The sequence below is a fragment of the Triticum aestivum genome, chromosome 3D (genome assembly GCF_018294505.1).
Source record: "Triticum aestivum cultivar Chinese Spring chromosome 3D, IWGSC CS RefSeq v2.1, whole genome shotgun sequence".
In the NCBI taxonomy this organism is placed as follows: domain Eukaryota; kingdom Viridiplantae; phylum Streptophyta; class Magnoliopsida; order Poales; family Poaceae; genus Triticum; species Triticum aestivum.
Window position 1 is genome coordinate 141,814,529 of NC_057802.1, and position 8,618 is coordinate 141,823,146.

General features: G+C 44.2%; 1 long non-coding RNA gene across 2 annotated transcripts; it reads left to right on the plus strand.

The window, feature by feature from the left end:
• Positions 1 to 2,616: 2,616 nt before the first annotated feature.
• LOC123077914 (uncharacterized) lies at positions 2,617 to 7,928 on the plus strand. 2 transcript variants are annotated; one of them, XR_006436893.1, is made up of 4 exons: positions 2,617 to 3,397; positions 3,486 to 3,602; positions 4,428 to 5,550; positions 5,639 to 7,928. It is a non-coding gene; the product is annotated as an uncharacterized lncRNA (long non-coding RNA). The 2 variants fall into 2 exon arrangements; XR_006436892.1 differs by having other exon boundaries at positions 4,428 to 7,928.
• The last annotated feature ends 690 nt before the right edge of the window (positions 7,929 to 8,618 follow it).

An 8,618-nucleotide genomic window follows, 5' to 3' on the forward strand; every position in this document is an offset into this window, starting at 1 on the left:
GTATTTAAGAAATATGCATGTGGAAAAAGTGTTCAAGAGTTACCCTAAGTTGGTGATGCTTAAACTGAAAACCGCCCTTGATGCACACATGTCTATGTAGTGTGTTAATGTGTCATCGTCTATTTTTGTCGTTTTTCTTTACCGGCCCGTAACAATACCCCATTTTACACATGACATGAATAAATGCATGATCACTTGTCCGTTTCTTTGTACGGATTAAATCTATATGCAAGCCGTGTTGAAATAGAATACCCGTGAAATCTTAAATTGCGCTTTTGTAGGCTAAGACCATCTTTGTTTGGGCCGTAGCTACAAATTCTCATATTATAGACAACTTTTTTGTAAATTAAGAGCGTGTGGTTTTTTTTTCTCCCGTTGCAACGCACGGGCCTTTTTGCTAGTCTTTCCCTAATAATAAAGCACGGATTGACTTTGTCGGGTTCACCGTCACAATACGCTTCTTCCCGTGAATTTACGCTTTCGGTTTTTTTCTTCAACACGTCTATATTTATACGGTACTAATCTATCTACGCCGGCTGCCTGTACGTCAAAAGCATTGCGCGACTTGGGCCTGCACCAGCGTGTTATGGCTCTTGAGCCAGTCGCCTTGGCCCGTTTAAGTCACACACCTGGTGAAAGGTGGCCCCGCTGCATTGGAGGACGGGAGGCAAAAATTGATGCTGCTATACGATTCGAACTCTTGACTTCCAACCCTGTAACAGGGATTGCAACCAACTCAGCTAGCTCAAATTCTACTAGGAAAAGGTTAGATGCTCCTTTTAAATAGTCCCACCTCGCCCCCTTCCACTTGCTTCTTCCATTTTTATATGACTTAAACTTTTTTGGTTATCGAGGAGGTGTTTCGGGAATCAATAAGAAAATAAAGATACAGACGCTGAAAGAGAAACGAGGAAAGAGGAGGATCGAGTGCTGCTGTTGAAGGAAAGAGGAACATTCAGTCTTGCTTCTAAATATATAGAAAGCTTCCAGAGAAATAAGAAAGGGCCATGGCCTCGGTTCGCTGCAGGAAGTCGAAGGGAGGAAAGAAAACGGGAAGGAGGCCCAGCGATGCAGCAGGGGAGGGAGGGGTCAGCCGCTGTGCCTCTCTCCGTTGTGGCGCTGGGCGGCGGCGCCATTGCTGCGGCTCGGGCGAGCTCGCGAGAAGGCAGGGGCACGAGGTCGGCGTCCATCGCGCGACAGAGGAGACCCGCAGAGGACTGGGTCGAGGCAGAGAGGGGTGCGGTGGAACACCTGCCGGCTGTGCGGGGTCGCTTGTCAACTCGAGGTTGCTGCTCCATGGTGTCTTCCTGTGACGACTGACGAGTGAGTGAGAGAGAGAGAGAGATGTGGAGAGGCGGAGCCAGGAAAAGAAGCTTCAGAAATATAAGCGGCGGTGCTTGAAGAGCGTGGGCCGTTCAATCTCGCATGCAGCCAGGGGCTACGAGAGCAGGCGTGTTGCACTTACTTTATTTTTTATTTAAGCCGGGGTGCACTTCTTGTCAGCCAAATTGGTCTTTCGGCTTGATGTGCACGGACTAAGATTGAGGCCTACTCACGGAAAATTTTTGCCCAATATGAAACACGGAAAAAAATGTAAAACTGGCATAAGCTTTTGAGCTGCAATTTTATGTGCTATGGTAACCCGATCACAATGGATTGTAGGGTATGTATAAACTCAGATTTTGTCTGCCCTGCTGTACACTATATTGTTAATTTCGCCCGATTTAATTTTTAACCATGGCAACAATGCTCAGTTTATTGAAGCTAAGGAGCAATAGGTAGGATGCATGTTCTGAATTTTTGCATTGAGATTCAGACAATACCACAGTTGAGATTGCTAACTGTGATATTGATGTATGATGTTCTTGGAAAAGAGCGAGGAGGCTATGAACAAATTTAAGTGGTCAAGGACGGTAATACATACCATCTTCCCAAACTAGCATCCCAAAATACCTTTCATCTATAATTATTTTTTCATCTGAGATTTTTGTCCCGTGTTGTCTTGACTAAAGTAGATTTATGTTACTTAGGTGACAAGAGAGTTAAGTCACCATCAATTGATTTTTTTTTTGCATAGCAACGCATGGGCATTCAACTAAGGATCTCCTTATGTAGACAAATGCATGTCTTGTGCATGTATGATACTTTAGCAAATGGATAAATAAGTTTTTGATTAAGACAAATCTTGACAGTATCACATACGTAGTGTCTTTCCTTGGCAACTCACATACCCACAAACTAAACATGAAAGATATTTTTTTCTCCCGGTGCAACGCACGGGCATTTTTTGCTAGTCTTTCCCTAATATATATATATATATTATATATATCTCCCTAATAATAAAGCACGGATTGACTTTGTCGGGTTCACCATCACAATACGCTTCTTCCCGTGATTTTACGCTTTCAATTTGAATTTAAAACATATACACGAGGTGGTACTAATTCGGGGAATCACGTCGTGTGCATAATCGTTCGCTAGACTGGGCCGCCTGTTAGCGCGCTCCAAGTGCCTATTACTTCGGGCCCACCGAAGAGGTACGCTGCCGGGTCCAGACCCGCTTTGCTGATCTCCTTCTTTTTTTAATCCAATCATCCCTCTGATTCAGAAACATCCTTCGTGGTTCAATCCTACCTGCGCCCGTCTCCTTCTCCGACACAAACTCTCTTCGAGCTCGCACGCGCCCATGGGTGTCCGGCACAGGTCGGTGCTTGCCTAGCCTCTCTCCCATAAATACTCCACGGTTGACGCGATGGGAAAGATGAAGGCGGAGCAACAAGATGATCAGCCGTAAGCCGAGACCGTTCCCACAGGCAATTCATCCGGCTACGTATCTCGCCGAGGCCAATGGCAGCAACAGCCGAGGCCCAAGTCGTTGGGATTCCCTTTTTCTCCGCGGCACCATACCCGGTATCTCCGTACTGTTGCTCCGTTGCCGGTCGGCAGAAGGAGGTGGCCGGCGTCGCCCCCGTCTTCAAATCCCCTGGTCACTCGATCTCATCCGCCGGCGCTGGGTGCCCGCACCAGATTTGTGCTCCCTATATCGAGCGACCGACGGCTGCTGCTCCCAGCCCCGGATCTGCTCCTCCTCGCCACTTGCAAACCGTGGCTCCGATGATCCACGACAGGGGATGATGACCCACGGCGACAGAGGATGACGACGTATGGTTGCTGCTTCCAATCACCACCATGGACCCGCCACTCCAACGACCATGGCGGGGACGACCACCCATGGATGTAACTCCCCACCACCGGTCTTCTCCATCGGTACAGCAAGCTGCTCCTCCATCCTGTCCGTCCCAGCCAACGCCAGAGGCCTCCTCCGCTGCCTCCTCCGACCCATGCTGTAGCAACCTTCATACGAGGCCGCTATGGTGCCGCGTCGGCTGCCCAGGAGGTAAGGCCCAAGTCCAAGGTGTTGGTAAGTACACAAACATTCGATTAATGTCTATATCGTGCACTGATTAGGGACCTGAAAAAAGCAGGGTAGCTTGAGCTAGCACACAAAAGCCCATTGAAGAGATTGATCCAAGTGCTTCTGAACTGTTAGGCCCTCAAAGTTTCAAGCAGAAGCCCAAAAGAAGAAGGATCAAGAACATCTGGTAAAAATCCCTTGAGTTAGTACAAACACGTATGATTTCTTCACATGCACAATGCGCTGGTACATAGTTTCAGATTTCCAATGGATACTGGTGTTGTTGTTTTTTTTGCTGGTGGATACTGGTATTGTTGCTTGACATCTTTCAAGGGTCTACTTTATGATGGTTATGAAGATTCATCAATGATCTCAGTGCTACCGGTCTAATGAAATAACATGACTGCAGTCCATCGTTGATTTGCCTTTGAAGAGGTGCAGACACCTGATTCAGCAGCAACTACAGAAAAATTCCAAATATTCGTGATGCACTACTAGACCATCATGTGAATAATGCCTCTTATTGGAAAGAGTGACGTCTTTTCTCTGAACTTATGGGTGTTAAATTTCAGCATTTTCCATTGTTCTTCAGTGCACTAAAGAATAGTGAAATCCTGGCTTTTGGTTCAGTTTGTAGCCTATATGTGCAAGTTAGTGGAAATGCGCATTGTTCCTCACTGTTTCAGTCTGTCTGTAACGAGCAACTTTTTTTATGACAGTATTTTTTGATAAATATTCCTGTATTTGGTAGTGTAACATACACTTCAAAATAGTAGCATGGTCTTTGTATGGTTATTTCAATCAGCAACATTGCATTAGGGTCTTTGTTGGCTGTGCACATAGTGATGCTTACAACTGCTTTGAATTATTTGGATAGCGTCAGTTGTTGGACATGCATTGCTGAATTTTCGCAAATACTGAACTAGAGTTTTGTCTCATCGGATTAGTTATTTCATTATTGGTCTCCCAGTTGTCTCTGAACTGATCATTTTTCGTCTCTGCATTTTGCTAGATACTACTATTGAAGATAATGCAGTATGTGTGGAGGAATGTGCCAATTACAGGTGCAGGAATGTGGTGGATCAACTCTTCTTCACCTTGGGATTGATCATATTCAGATGTATTATGAATTTATGATGAGATGGACAGCATTGTAGTGACATGGATGAAGCACTGTATTGAAATAGAAGACGTGGACCTATGAGGTGGTTGTCCGATCGGCTAGGGCAAAAAACCAACACAAAGGCACACCCGGATCGACCTGCACGTCATCGCTATTGGTGTCGCAACTTTGAGATCGATTTTCAGACCTGTCTCCATGCTTTTGCCCCGGGTGTGAAATCAACTTTCTAAGATTGACCTGGCTATTGTTTTCGCTTTCCTGCTCAATACAAAAAAGGGATTGTTCAGACTGATTTATGTTTGTGCAAGCAGCTCTCAAGGAACCTCCGCCGAAGATTTACAAGGTGAAGGACTTGAACTGTATCTCACGTCCACTAGCCCACACCCAGGTCTCCGCCAGCAGCCCTCCGATTGCGCCACTGGTCCGCCTCTCTAAGTCTCTGTCGATCGGCTGTTCTTCTCGGACCTTACCAGCAAACTCCTGTACTTCTCCACCAGAAATAAAGTCCATATCTATGATGGATATACCAAAGATGATTTGTTCAACAAGATGAGTGCTGCAGTATTTATATGAACTGGAGTAATGCAGTAGTGTATCTGTATGGTTTGAAAATCCTTTCTTTTTCAGTTGTATATTAGAATGGAATTTGTACGGTTTGGTCTGCATTTTCACAACCAATATGTGGAGTTGAAGTAGTGTAAATTGTTTCACTTGCTTTTTGGCCAATATCCCTGTATATGTTTTGCTTTTTCACTATTTATTTGTACTGTTGCTTAATGTATTGTTTGGTCGTCTTCCTGTTCGGTCTGCATCAATGAATTGACGCCCTGAAGCTCTTTTTGATTTCTATAATCCGTAAGCACATATGAGCATCGAAAGAAAATAATATCCCATGATGAAACGTGAGCAAGCCTTGGTGTATATATGAACGAACTGATTTTTTTCCTGCATTACAGGTGAAGGAAAAAAATACAATCTCCATAAGCTCCGCGGCCTTGAGGCCGATCCCCGGGTTTATGCTCTTCTCTTTGTCTCATAGTTGGAATTTCTTATGTTTTGACTATAAAACTAATGTAAGTGTGTTCTGTTGTCATGCATAGTTGGTGTTAGATGGAGGAATGCGAACGTGGAAGAGTACACGAAGATTCTGTACTATAATGGGATCAACTGCAGGGACAAGCAGCATCACATGACAATCTTAGTTGTGTATATGGAATTATAGATCAGTCGACTGGGATAGCCGCCAATCCTCAATCCCAACCCAACTTCAAAATCAAAATCTTGCTCACTTGGCTAATCGGCGATGTTGATAGTGGCAGGGAGGAGATGGATAAGGAGGACTAGGCATTGGTGCTGAGGTGTCAAATGGGAAAGAGGCACCGTCGAGCCTGGATCACAACAAGGACAACGATCTCGACCTGAGCAACAGGAAAAGACCACGAGCAAATCATGGCCATGCACACCAAGGTATTTTTTCTGGAGGAGGATAAACCCCAGCCTCCCGTGGTCACTTAGTGCATGGATGTGATTTATGTGCTTGTGGGTTTTCCCATCGTGATAGATACTATATCTGATGTGTTTTCATTCTTCACAATATATTTTCATTCCAATCAACATATCTGATATGTTTTGATTAACCTTACACTCTTAAGCGTACATAAAAAAATTAGAAGCTTATCTTGTAAGGTTCAGTAGTTCCATCATGTTCAAACACTCATAAGTTTCTATTGATTAGGAAGATGTTGGCTTCACGTTGTTTTGCCTTTAGCTGCTGGTTTTTTGCTACGATAAACTGAAATAACTAATGCACATCTCCTAACATAAGTTTTGGATCATGAATTGTAATTGAAATCCATAGAATGCAGATTAGATGCACCAAGAAGGTAAAGATTGTGTTGGCACATACTACGATCTGATGTAGTGATATTCTGTTGCTTTTTGGTCAATGTAAATTGTATTACGTTTTCATGGAAGCCTTTTCTTTCCCCTCTCTCATCATACTACTGCTCTTATCCTTGGTTCCCATATAAACAAAGGAATATGATGGCTGACATAGTGATACTCTTCCTCAGCAACATCCAGATACATGATGTTCCATCAACAACTTCAGAATATGCTGGTGATGCTCAACCTGCAACTTTGCACCCATACTGCCTGTTTGTTTTATCTAGAAAATTGACAGATTTTTTATGTGTTTCATTATGAACTAATTATTAGAAAATATTTCTTTGTGAATTATGAGATTGATCTTTCAACATGGCATAGAAAATGCACTTTTCAATACTTCTAATAATGTTTTGCTCCTTGCAAAGTTGTTTGAGTTTTTATTTAAAATTTCTATGAACAAGTTTATTTATTGTGTACCCGTTGCAACGCACGGGCATTTGTGCTAGTCTTTCCCTAATAATAAAGCACGGATTGACTTTGTCGGGTTCACCATCACAATACGTTTTTTTCTCGTGAATTTACGCTTTCAGTTTAAATAAAAAACATATACGCGAGGTGGTACTAATTGGTTAGTCCCTAATTTTTGTCCGTCTTTGTTCGTCCGTCTATCCTATTTGGTCACGTACGGCTGGATCACCATATGTATGGGCCGTGCGTAACCAAAATTCCCCGCATGGGCCGCACATAGCTTATTTTGTGCATCCCCGCATGGGCCAAGGTGGGCCTAGTCGGATATTTTGGCAAAATAATAAATTTACTTGCCTCAGGAATTGAACTCGCGATCTCTCAGACCATACCATACACACCTACCAACTAAGCCATATCAACGGATGTGTAGTCAAGACGTTTACTTTTCTTATTCAATAGTACCACCTCGCCCCCTTACAACTGAAAGCACCAACATATATACGTCTTAGAATTACACCTTATCAACCACCTCAATAAGTCGGCTAAGGAAGGAAGGAAAATGAGTCCAGGGAAGGAAAGATATATACATCCATACTATTAAAATAGGCAGGAAGGTCTAGGTCAAGACGAGGTGGATGATTCATCTGCCTAAGTTGGGTAGGGTCCATCAACAACACGAAACTGCTCGGTAAAAGAATATTTCAGAGTTGCGCCTTAGAAAATCAAGCCATGAAAATACTGTCAATTTTTCTGTTTTTTCAAAGGCCTTTGAAAAATAATTATCTCTTTGTGGCACATATTTACCTCCTCTTCAACGGTTTTCATGTTAACTGGACCCCATTAAAGATTACATCACCTAGGCGCCAACTCAATATGAGGGCGCTCAAAAACAAGCCGACGAACTTCCGCACTCGAGAATTTAAAAAAAATGTTTCATGTCTACCACATCTGCACAACCTGATTCTCATGCCTTGCAAGCTATGTTACTTTAGTTGAAGGAAGGATAATGTAGGGATGCTATTTTCTCCCGTTGCAACTCCCGGGCAATTTTCCTAGTCTTTTCCTAGATATTTTTCCAGGAAGAAAGCGTAAATTCACAGGAAGAAAGCGTATTGTGACGATGAACCCAAGGAGTCATATATATCCCTAATAATAAAGCACGGATTAACTCCTTGGGTTCATCGTCACAATACGCTTTCTTCCTGTGAATTTATGCTTTCAGTTTAAATTTAAAATATACTTCACGAGGTGGTACTAATTCGGAGAACCACGTCGTGTGCACGCCTAGTTCTGCAGGATTCGGCCCGACTATGTTTTTTCTCACCAGTTTAAATATGTTTACGAGTTGACAGCAACAAGCAGCGTTGAAAGAGTTGGTCAAACAAGGAATCAATGGGCATGCTGAAAGGGTGAGGAAAGATAGGAGGGAAGAGAGGAGACCGGGTCACAAGGGGAGGGACAAGAGCAGGGGTGAGCTGCACACCGGTGGGGTCGTGCTGCTGCTGGTGCAGATCACCGGCGGGGGAGGGACCGGAGTTGAGAAACGGCGCGGGGATGACCAAGGGCGCAGATCACCGGCGGGGGAACAACCGGAGTTGAGAAACGGCGCGTCCGCGTCACGAAGGCACGAGGCCCGTCCGCGTCACGAAGGCACGGGGCAGACCAAGTGCGTGCGCAGAGGATGCGGCCTCGACGAGGAGGCAGAGGATACAATCTTGCTGCTGC